This window comes from Rutidosis leptorrhynchoides, unplaced genomic scaffold, assembly GCF_046630445.1.
Source record: "Rutidosis leptorrhynchoides isolate AG116_Rl617_1_P2 unplaced genomic scaffold, CSIRO_AGI_Rlap_v1 contig451, whole genome shotgun sequence".
Classification (NCBI taxonomy): Eukaryota; Viridiplantae; Streptophyta; class Magnoliopsida; order Asterales; family Asteraceae; genus Rutidosis; species Rutidosis leptorrhynchoides.
In genome coordinates, this window is record NW_027266685.1 from 48973 (window position 1) to 61215 (window position 12243).

Here is a 12243-nt window from a genome sequence, read left to right on the forward strand (position 1 = left end):
AGTAATCGTTTCACTCCGACATGCTAAATATTATATCATGAAAATTTCGAGGGATTGACTCCTTATTGAAGAGGGATAACATTAGAGAATTAATTTGGAAGTTTAATCTTCATGTTCAATGTTTATAAGAAACTAAACCCATGAGAATAATAATAAGGATTTTTGAATATATGGCAAGAATATCATATTGACTATTTCCGTAGTGATGTATTGGGAGCGTCAGGGGACATAGTTTTGTTTTTGAGGAAGTCGATGGTGAATGTCATTTCTTATGAAGTCTGTGCAAATTCTGTTATTTTGGATGTTGTCACAATTAAGGAGAAGGATAGATTTCATCTACTTTGCTCCATTACCGACACAAAACAGACTTGTTCAGTTTCTTGTCATCCCAATAAATATTTTTTCCTGTCCATTTTGCATTGAGCAAACTCAAACTTCTAATAAAGTTTTGCCCCAATGTAGTTTTTATTGGACTTTTACGGTATATAATTTTTTAATAGTGGGGTGTGTTTATCTGTATGCTGGCTGGTTTTGATAATCTTATGTTGGAACAGTGAACTTTAGCGGCCGGACTGGCACAAACGGATTTTAAGCTCATCTTGTTCGCAGTTGTATCTTGGAATTTGTGGAAAGAGAAAAACATGATTTTTTTGAAGATCTTTCTCCTTGATGGAATGATATCCTCTTTGTTATCATATACTAGGATGTGTGTTGGTACATAGTTGTTAACTAAGGTTTAAATTATTTAGCAGCGGAATTTTTGCCATCTCCAGCTTGAAGCTTTTGACAAATAAGAGAAAGAAACATTAACTTTTTCAGGAGTTTTGCTTATAACAAGTTTTAGATTACTTGTTCCGTTGACTTCATGTTTTTTGCCCCACCTTGTAATGTCAGATGCCCGTATCCGATCTTGGGTATCAATTAAAGTCTGTTCAAATTTTAATTGATTGGAATAAATTTTTTCATAATTTGTGTGAAAAAGAAATATTCGACCTTTTCATTTTGAAGTCTGATACTAAGTGGGGAGAGTTTAAGATATCTTGTGATGCTAATAACAACAAACTTGTTAGTCTTCAAATAGATTGTGATTCAACTCACATATTTGGTTTATTAATTATTTGAATATTTTATACTTTTACAAATAAAATTCTTCGTAAGACCTCAGAATTAATTCGTGAATGTCTTTATGTGCTCATATTCCAAACCATGATGTTCTATGGTGTGCCACGACTCTTTTTGTATAATAAATCAAATAAAAGAGAACCATATCAACAAAATAAAAAATTCAAACTAAAGAGAGTTCGGATAGCATTTTTTGGGGGGTTTATTTATAAAGAAATTTTAAGTCTCGCATGTAAAATTTTAAAATTTTTATTTATGAAATATAAACACTCTCTAGACATACGTTAAATAGAGGCCTAAGGCCGTGTAAATTTAAATTATAATTATTGAAAAGGAGAAAATTGTGTAATGATTATATTAAGAAACACCTAATGAAGCTACAATAAATCTAAGTATCATATGTAAAATTTTAATTCTTACACATGAAATATAATCATTTTTTTGTGAATTAAAATTTTTATAATTGGGAAGGAGAATATTGTCCGATTACTTTTTATAAAACCCTAATGAACTACCAAATATAAATAGTCTCAAGAGGCACTAGTGTCTCATTCTCAATCAAGTAGTCTAACATTCGCAATCAAGTAGTCTCAGCTGTGGGTGTCAAGCATTCTTTTGTATCATCACTTTTGTTCGAGTTTTAATGTGACACGGCTAGACCTAGTAGCGAAATGAATGACAAGAAAATCATCTCTAAATGATTTATATTATCGAATTAACATTTTACCAGAAGGTATGTATCTAATATTATTTTATATCAATTTTGTTGTTATATATGGATTGAAAACCCTAAGACCTTAAATCGTTTAAAATCCATACTTAGTATCTACTTACTAACCCTAAATCATACTTATTTTAAATTTACTTTTTACATTTAGTTGAGATATAATATAATTTCAACTCCCATCGAGACAATCTATGGCTTTTAGTGTTGTGGTTTGCTACCATAAGGATTAATGATTTTTCATCTATGAAATGGTTGTCTTTTTGGTTTTTACGTGTGAGATTAATGGGATTTTTTTTTCAGAGAGCTATGCACGATGGCAGTTATGATGGTTTGGTTATGGCGGTGGTGGAAGATTTGGTGGTTATGGAGTTTTAACATTAAAAATGATTTCACAATTGAGGAAGAAGAAGATGTTATTGGAACACATTTAGGATCTTCATCCATATGGACCACAAATAACAACAACAATGGCCAATCTAATTTTTTATTGGTGAACCAATACCAACAAGTGTTGATCAAAATGCAACAAAGTCTATTGGTGAGCCACGTCCACCAACCAATAGCTTCTTATCAACGACAACAATGGATTCCATTTGGATTGATTGGGAGGACGTCCCTTGGAGCCTTGTAGGATTTTGAAGTTCAACGTTTTTTCATCCTCATGAAACACCAATATTGCTGAACCTGAAATCATTATGACAGAGAATGAGTTTATCACGCTATGGCTACCTGTGTATGACAGCCACGAGTTAGGCATCCTAAGTTACCTATATCCCAAAATTGAATTGACGATATGCTAGAAATTATTTGAATATTATATGTCTTTGGGTAATTTGAATTGTTGTATGTATATATATTTTTAAAATATAAATTTTTCTTTATAGGTCAATTATTCTGGTACATAATGTGGGATGCAAACGTTTTCTGTTTGGGATCGAGCTAATTATTGAGATGGATTCGACTCCTTAAATGTAGTTCCAAGTCTTCTTGAATTTCAATCTTGTATCTCTTAGAAATTATTATTTACTCGAATATAAAATCTTCCAAATATAAGTGTTCAATTGAGTGGATTAGCCCTTATGCCATCTTGTATGGGCCATAGACAATTTCTTTACTCAACCAGCAATTTTTACTTTCTACATCTCATAGAATATGTAATTTTGTGTTTTATTTTTAATTTTTTTGCATCAATCACTACAGAGCAATAAATGTCGATCTTAAGGAAGATGCATGTCAGGATGATATTGATCAGTAGTTGTTTGTGTTATTCACTTTTTTTTTTTTTTGATAAAGTTGAAGTTTTATTAATTATTTAAAAGATGAATTCCAATAGAAAACTTTTGGATCTCAACCAAACTGGAGGGACGCTAATCGAATTTAAAAGATAAAAACTTTACAATCTAGGAGGTAGAGAACAAGAATAAATTACTAACAAAGAAGAAAGATGAACAAAATCCCAAACACAACAGAAGATCCAAAATACATAAAAAGTTAACAAATTATATCCCATACCAAAGTAATCACTAAATACCTCTACTTTATGCTAATATTTTTAATTATTTTTTCATTTTAATCGAAGAGTGAGTGTAAGACTATTACATTCTCCCCTAGGATGTACGTATTTTTGATTTGTTTGCTATTTTTATTTCATTTTCATATGATATCTTATTTTCTCATTTAGTGGTGGTTGCTAAACGAGCACACAACGCTCTAGAAATCCTACAAGCCCAAATTTATCCAAAGATTGATCTCATATTGGCTGATGCTGACTTATTGAACATGCAAATATATAGATTTATCAATTTTGTGCGAAACGCCGTGCTTTTAATCTGTAAGTGGTGTAAACTACAATTCGTGTAATTAGTTAATAGCTTGTATTTATTAATTATGATTTAAAATGCACTTATGTCGGGTAGGAATTGTTGGGATAGCTAGTTTCAAGAAGTTTTAGTTGTCACATTTGATTGAAGACCTGATTTGCTTGCAAATGAAGTTTGGAAGAAAAGCAAAAATGAGAGAAGACTTGAGGAAGAAGAAAAACAACCTGTTAAAGTCTACATTAGTAGAAATTAGTGTAGAATCATTTGCCAAGGCTATTCTGAGGTGTATGAATGTTTGTGAACTGAAAAAGGCAAAGACAGAATGGATTGGAATTGTCAAAATGAAATATGCAGAGAAACCAGTATAGTTTACAGGATTGGATGAAATTGACGTTGTAAAGGAGAGAAAGACCTCGCAATAACTGGTTCAAAGGTTGGGGACACAGTCAGAATTTAACAAAAAATGCTCACCGGAGCTACAGTCATCGGCGGAGCTCGAGCCATAGCTGAAAATGCTCATGATGATGTCGCCAACAACACTGAAGCATCAATTTGGCCTGCCATATCTCAGAATCGAAAGTCCCAAATCGTTAGGATTCTAATGGTGTTTTCTGCAGTTTTTGGTAATCTTTCTTTTTCTCTCTCGTTTCTTGATGGATTAAAACAATTAAAGGATCCATTTAGCTTGGAAATGGTGCTCTGAGTTTGATTATGAAGTCAATTTTATCGTTTAAGTACTCTATAATAAATTAGTTGCTGAAGTTGTCAATTGTGCACAAATGGTTGCTGCAATTTGGGGTTTTCTGCTATAGCTTATTTTTTATTGTGTTTTTCATTCAGTAAGCTCACATTTGATTATATGAAGATGTTTGTAAGGTGTTTAGATGATGAGAATTCATAGAAATGGTTTTAATGCCCAAGATGGTTGTTTAGTCTTGTTTTCTGAATTTTTAATATCATTTTCAACTATAAACAAGTGAAGTTTTTTTTGTTCAAGCATGTCCATTTTTGCATAGTGAAGCTTTCTGTAAGAGTGTCTTGTCATTTTTTAAGCTCGATCAAGAAGTCAACCTACAAGTCAACTTTTGAAGCCTTTTGTACTATTTTTTGGAAATCAAATTCTAAAATGCCGCTATAAATTGATCTCAATTATAGTTCTATTTTTTTTACTGAGGAATTAAAAGTGAAGAAGAAGAAGTGGTGAGCAAGGCAAATATGGACAGTTAAGCAATTTTTGACAGCTAGTGTAGATGTCACTTTCAATGCTTTTGTTATTTGCTTTTCTAGTTTTTGTTAAAAAGAAATACCAGCTGGATTATCCTTTAAGTTAGTAGGGTTTTATTGACCAGTATATAAGCTCTCCTTTTGTACTTAGAAACTTTCAGCCAAAATTTACACAATGAAATCAAAAGCTCCATTTTTTTTTTTTATGTTTTTAGTTGTTCTTGAGCAAAAATCAAATTCCATCATTCATTAAATTAGTTTCTTAGGACCAAATATCAAAAACCCTTCTATTTAGATTAGTGTTTAAGCCTCAAATCAAATAAAAACCATGGATATGATCTCTTTTGATTATGTTATAGATTTATAGTCTTGTTTTAGCAATTTCTGGTTCTGTGTTGTTTTGCTTGTTTCATGTTGGTTTTTTTGCTGCTGGATAAGTTTTTATTTCGACAGGATTGTTGCTTCTTCCTGGTTAGGGGCTTCAATTATGTGGTATCTTACAGGAATAAAGTTAAAGGTAAGCTTATAGGATGCATCTCACAATAGCTTCTCACAGAGCCACTAAATATGAATGAGATGGAAAATCTATAGGTGAATGTGTTCAAGAAGACAATGGAAGATTGAAAGGCTCAATCAAGCTCATTTGTGGAGTAAAGAAGTATACTAGAAATGTTGGGCCTAGAAAATATCGGTGGTGCTATGGTACCAGCCAAAAAGCAAAGGGTCATGTGGACAAATGAGCTTCATGAAAATTTGTAAGAGCTCTTAACCGCCTAACAGCTAATGGTAAGTAGGTTTTGTTTCTTATTGATTCATCTTAAATAGAATTTGGTAACTAAATATATTTCTTGTGTTGTTTTCAAAAGCATGAGCCCAGAGCATAGTAGAGCAGATAGATGTCCCATGTTTGACAAACTACCATATTTCAAGCCAACTACAGATTATTTATTTTTATTTTTTAACCGAGAGAATTACAAAAATAATAGATTTCATCCGTTTTGCTCCATTTATGGCACGAGGCAGACTTTTTCACTCTCTTGTCATCTCAACAAATATTATATCATGTCCATTATGCATTGAGCATACCTAAAATTCTAACAAAATTTTGCTCTTATGTAGTTTTTATTGGTCTTTATGGTATAAAATTCTGCAATGGTGGGGCACGTTGTGCTGGAGGATCGCATCCACATGGACATCGGATTTAGCCAACACGTGGCAGTATGTTAATTGGTGGAATTTTAAATTTTGCTTCGATCAAACGAAGCATTATCACGTAACACTTACTTATATTATCAATTAACGTGCAGCAGAAAACCCATGATTTGTCATATTGAGCATGTAATTGAATTACTCTAATTCAATCTAGCATTTCTCATGCAACAAATACATCATCATATAAAGCATATAAATGTCATGACCATTCACATGAATAAATATCCAATGTCCAAATTTTACAATCTGATATTGATTTACATCTTTCGAAAATTACAACCAAATAGAAAAATTAAGTCTTCTTGCCTTCAAGTCTCCAACTTGAAAAGCAAAGGGTTCAAAATCCTAACTTCCGTTTCTCGAATGGAAAGGTTCAAGAGCCTCACGTGTGACTCCTCTAACGGTATCCATACAAGAGAAATTATCCATACTCATGTATATACTATACTAGATCACATATACACAATTTCACAAACATGATATCTCAAAACTCCTTTTGAGACGATAATAACATAGAACTCTATATAATCGTCAAAACTCCTTTTAACGATTAATCAATTATCATATGCTAACTACTTAACATATCAATTCAAACATAAGAGAAGGAGAACAAGAGATTATCCTTGAAGAACTGGAAGTTCTAATGTCTCCTTCACTCTTTATATATGTTCCTTGTCACCAAGAACACTTAAGCTTGTAATTAGAAGAGGAAAGAAAAATTCATCATTTTTTCTCTTTAAGATTTAAGCTTCCCAAAGATTTTTTTGAAACTCTTCTATTGTGTTCTCTACTCTCTTTTATCCCAATTCCAGGGACGGACGCCACCCCAGCTCCGGCCGACGAAAGAAAATTTCCTTCATAATATGGCACAAATTTTTAATAAAATAATTATCTCACAACACTAAAACAATTAACTAGTTGTAGCACAATTGGTTATGGTGGAACACATCTCTGTTTTCCTTTCTATCACGAGTTCGACTCCCAGTCCCCACTTTTTATTTTCATTATTGGCCGATAGCTGTTTGATTGGGCTTCTCTTGAAACCAAAATCTAATTAATGGGCATTAATTTTAAACACTTCAATAATTTTTAATTAAGTGTATTAATAATTTTTTTTTGAAATCCAAGTGTATTAATAATTAATTTTAAAAAGAAAAGTGTATTAATAATTCTTAGCTAATATTTGTATTCGTGTCAGGATATTATTATTCTGATTTATTTCGATAATGTATGTAGTTTTTTATTTAAAATACTAATTAATAATTTTATCCAGTGACGTTTAGTGCATTTTAATATGTTTCAATTATGTAAAATTTAAAAAATTCGCGGTGCGAACAAAAAATTTTACTTATATCTGCTTAAACTGTATTCAACTAAAAATAAATTAACGTTATCTAACCTTATGTATGATTTTCATTCATTGAATCAATTGAATTCTAGATTCATCATTATATATTGGCCCTATCCAAATTTAATTTTTGCTCGATCTTTATTTGAAATTTGTTAAATTTTAAACTAGCCACCCCAATGGTCGGATGCTAGATCCGCTCCTGCCTAATTCTATCACAAACAAGTACTCCCTCCGTATTACAATACATGCAGTTTTGAAGCATATTTTTTGTATCACAAACATGACATTTTCATACAAAATTCACTATTTTTTCTTTTTTTACCCTTATGCAGATATACTCTTTAAACTTCGTTTTCGTTGAAAAAGAAAATCATTTGGTTTAACCACCATTACCACCAAACCAACCACTCGCCAGCGAAACCCCCAACCTCACAACCACATAACCATTGCTGCCACCGCAACCTAAACTGCCACCGCCGCTGGACCTATTCTAATTCGAAATCCACAAAAAAAAAAGTCTTATTCACCTCCTACAGATTTCAAGTCCCTCATCAATCACTTCTCCTTCAATCACAAAAACCCCTCTTCGTAAATCAACCTTAGATTTTACAACCTCTCATTTGCATCTGCTTACATTGAAACCAAAAAAACCCATTGAATTGGCCCAAGCCATCAACAAGAGACGATGTCAAAATCAAAACTTTGATGAAAGAATTGTCAGTCTTCAATTAAGCATATCGAACGAGATAGACGGTAGAATCTTCATCAATCTTCCAACCAGCGAAGCTCATAATCTTTCCTCTCGTCATTGACGACTTCACTCCCTTCTTCCATTTCCGAATTAAGTACTACTTATTGTGCTAAATCGACAATTGTGGGATTCACCGCTCCATCCACCATGGAAAATTGGTTTCAATCGCCAGAGAGGTTGAGATTGATTGAGAAACGGAGTTGATTTGGTGGTGGTGTATTGTAGAGAGAGACAAATGAGACACGGAATGAATTTGATGGTGGTGTAATTTTTTATGTTTATCAAAGGCACTTCAATCAAAAAAATAAATTCTTAATTTTCACTCAATTTCCCAAAACTGCATGTATTTTGATATGGATGTAGTATATATATATAGCAAACAAATTTGGTTTTGGTCAAACCAAATACCAATAGAGAGAGAAGGGAGATAGGATTGTTGACCAAAGAGATTGAGGCAAAAAATTTATGCCGCCATACTCTAACGATCAACTTGCAAGTAATTAATCATATTAATTAATATTATATATTATATTATTAATTAATCACATTAATTAGTTATAAGATAATGTAATATGAGAAGTTTCAAAGTAATTTCAACTCTTGAAATTATGAAATCAATTCTAACACTTAGAGTATTTTAATTTAATTGAATCGTACACTTACGACTAATCAAATTAAATATCATGTAAGAGGTATAGGTTTCTCTTTTAGTGTGTGACCCTTTAGGTTCACCAATACACTGGTAATAGAATCGTATTCTATAAGTCATGGTTATCGTCTAGCAACGAGCCAAGAAGACCTAAATACAGGTGAATATGATGTGAACCTTTCCGCTTACGATTTCCAGGTGATATGATCCTTTCGTCAATGTATGTCCCGATTGAACTTAGAGCGTGAATGATTAGTCGAAGCTCTATAAGTTCAACAACTATGTATCTATTCATGCACATAACTTTAGGTCATTAAAAAATTTCTTTTCTAATTTCTACATTACCTTGGCCAAAAATTTTAAGTCATGGCTAATATGAAAACATAGGACATCATTATCCTTTCGATAATTGACGAATCCTTTGTTGACACACCAATCTTCATAAATAACAAATCATGCTGAAGCCATGCTCTTTAGTGATGCTATGATTAGGGTAGTGGTTACGAACATATTTTGTTATATATAAGATTGCAGTGGTGTCTCAAGTCTAAGGATTGATGACACACAATTGTAACATGAGAATCCTATTTTCGACCCATAGTTTCACATAGGATTTCTCGTCGGGTCAATATAGTGAACTAGTTCTCTAACTAGCACTCACATATGCACATTAGTGTCTCCACACTGATGGAATGAGATATCTTCCCAATTGAAAAGGCATCATATCTACTAGTTTATCCGAATCATTATTGTCCCATATCAATGATTTTATGACTAGTATATTTAAGATCTAAGCTTATAAGGAACATATTCCACGATTATCATCGCTATGCATAACCATGTTTAATGAGTCACATTGATCTTAGGACCTTATCAAAAATATTTAAATATATCACATATATTTACAACAAGTAAATTGATAAGAGGCACTTTTATTAACTACAAATATTTAATTTACATTACTATTCAAAATAAAATTACAAAAATGCCTAGATACTAGCGAATCTCGAGCTAATCACATTGGTTCTAAGGGCATATTTCTAACACGTTGATGTGTATGGCAGCCGGCTTTTATAAACTTATGTTTGAACGCAACTTCAGTGGCAGGATGCGCACAAACAGATTTTCTACTCATCTTGTTCGCAATTGTATCTTGGACTTTGTGGAAAGAGAGAAACATAATCATTTTTGAAGACGTTTCTCCTATATGGGATGATCTCATGTTTATTTATCATGCACCATGCGGCATGTGTCGTTACAAAGTTGTTAACAAGAGTTTTCCTTATTCATCGGCGGAACTTTCTGCTTCTCCGGCAAGCTTTTTCACAGGTTTTGATAATGTTGTGTTTTAAATTACTTGTTCCATTGACTTCATATTTTTTACCCCACCTTTATAATGTCAGATTGCCCGTATCCGATCTAGGCTATATATAGTTTTCTTATAATTTGCCTTGGTAGTTAAATCATTTATGATGTCATCGATAGTACTAATGATTTGACTTATTTTGAAATACTATGAATTTTATTAGGGAATTATCGATGTTAGTTATGGTTTAACCTGGCCATTATTATTTTTATTAATAGGGATTTTTCTCTTTTATTAAAAAGAAATACAGTTTCCAAGATATTTGGCTTTTGTTTTAAAAATATATAATATTTATTTTAAAAAATGTAAAATATAATTATTTTTACAAACCTAAAAAATGTAAAATATAATTTGCGAATGTAAAATTTCATTACTTAAGGGGAGAAAATTGTCAGATGGATTTTTACAAACCCTATTGAACCAATAATATAAATAATTTCAAGAGGCCGTGGCTATCTTTTTCAATCTCTTAGTCTTAGAGTCGCACCCTTCAATCATTCTTTTGCTTTATCACCTTCTCTAATTTTTGATCCGATGTTTGAGTTTTAATGTAAGATGAGCAAAGAAATAGCAGTAAAATGAAAAGAATTAAAGTGAATTATATCAATGTCACTTCAGATCGGATCAATAATTTACCAAAAGGTAAATATATGATATTGTTAATATATATAGTTTTTGTTCGTATTGATAGATAAAACCTAAAAAAGTATAGAAATAATGCCCTATATATGAAAGTCGCCACTAAATAACTTTACTTTATACTAATACTTTTTATTATTCTTTCATTTTAACCGAAGAGTATAAGATAATTACACTCTCTCCAGGGTTCTGTGTTTTAATTTGTTTATAGTTTATTTGTTCTTCATTTGTTTTCATTTTCATGTGATTTTCTTTTGTACTGGTGGTTGCTAAACCAGAACAAGATGCTCTAAAAATCCTACAAGCCATAATTCATTCGAGGATTGATCTCATTTTGCCTGATGGACTTACTAAACATGGAAATACACAACTTTATCAATTCTGTGGGAAACGTCGTGCCTTTAATTTGTAAGTGTCATCAACTAGATTTTCTGTAATTAATCCTAGATTGTATTTAGTAATTCTATTTAGAATGCAGTTATGTGAGGTAAGGATAAAGCAGAAGGAAACTTATAAGATGCATCTCACAACATCTTGTCACAGAGCCACTAAAGAAGAATGAGATGGAAAATCTCTGGGTGAATGTGTTCAAGAAGACAATGGTTGATTGGAAGGCTCAATCAAGCTGATTCGCGATGAAGGAAACATCCCAGAAATGCCCGACCTACAGAGTGTCGGTGGCAGTATGGTACCAACCAAAAAACCTAGAGCCATGTGGACAAATGAACTACATAAAAAAATTTGTAGGAGCTCTTAGAAGGCTAACAGATACGGTAAGTAGGAGCTATCATATTTCAAGCCACCTACAAGTTTTTTTTATAAAAAAAAAGAAAAAACTCAGAAAATTGTAAAAATAATATTAGATATTAACAATAGTTGATTGATCAATGCTACTCTTTGCTACAGAAATATCTTATGCACTGAAAAAAATGGAGAAAGGCGAAGGAAAGGAGAGCCAGAAACCTCGAATGGACTTTTGTGAAGCAGTAGGTTGTGCATCTTAAAAACTTCTATTTTATGTCAAAATACTCAATTTTCGTAACTCTTTTAAGGGTATAAAGATCTGTTCGATTTTAAATTGATTGAAATCATTTTTTTCATAATTTGTGTAAAAAAAAATATCTGATCCTTCCATTTTGAGTTCTGGTGTCTTCTTTGTTACAATTATGAGTATATTTTTTATTACAGTACTGTTTGAATTAGATGATAAATCTATTATACTGATGGCAAAGGTCGATAACAAAGGAGTTAACCCGTATATCCATGGCGGTTGAAGCTGTGACGCCCCTCCCAGCCCTACTAGCGGCCAAGAGGTCGTCACATGGCATCGCTTAAAATCTTATTAGGTCTTGTAGAATTATATTTTTTATTTTTTTATCATT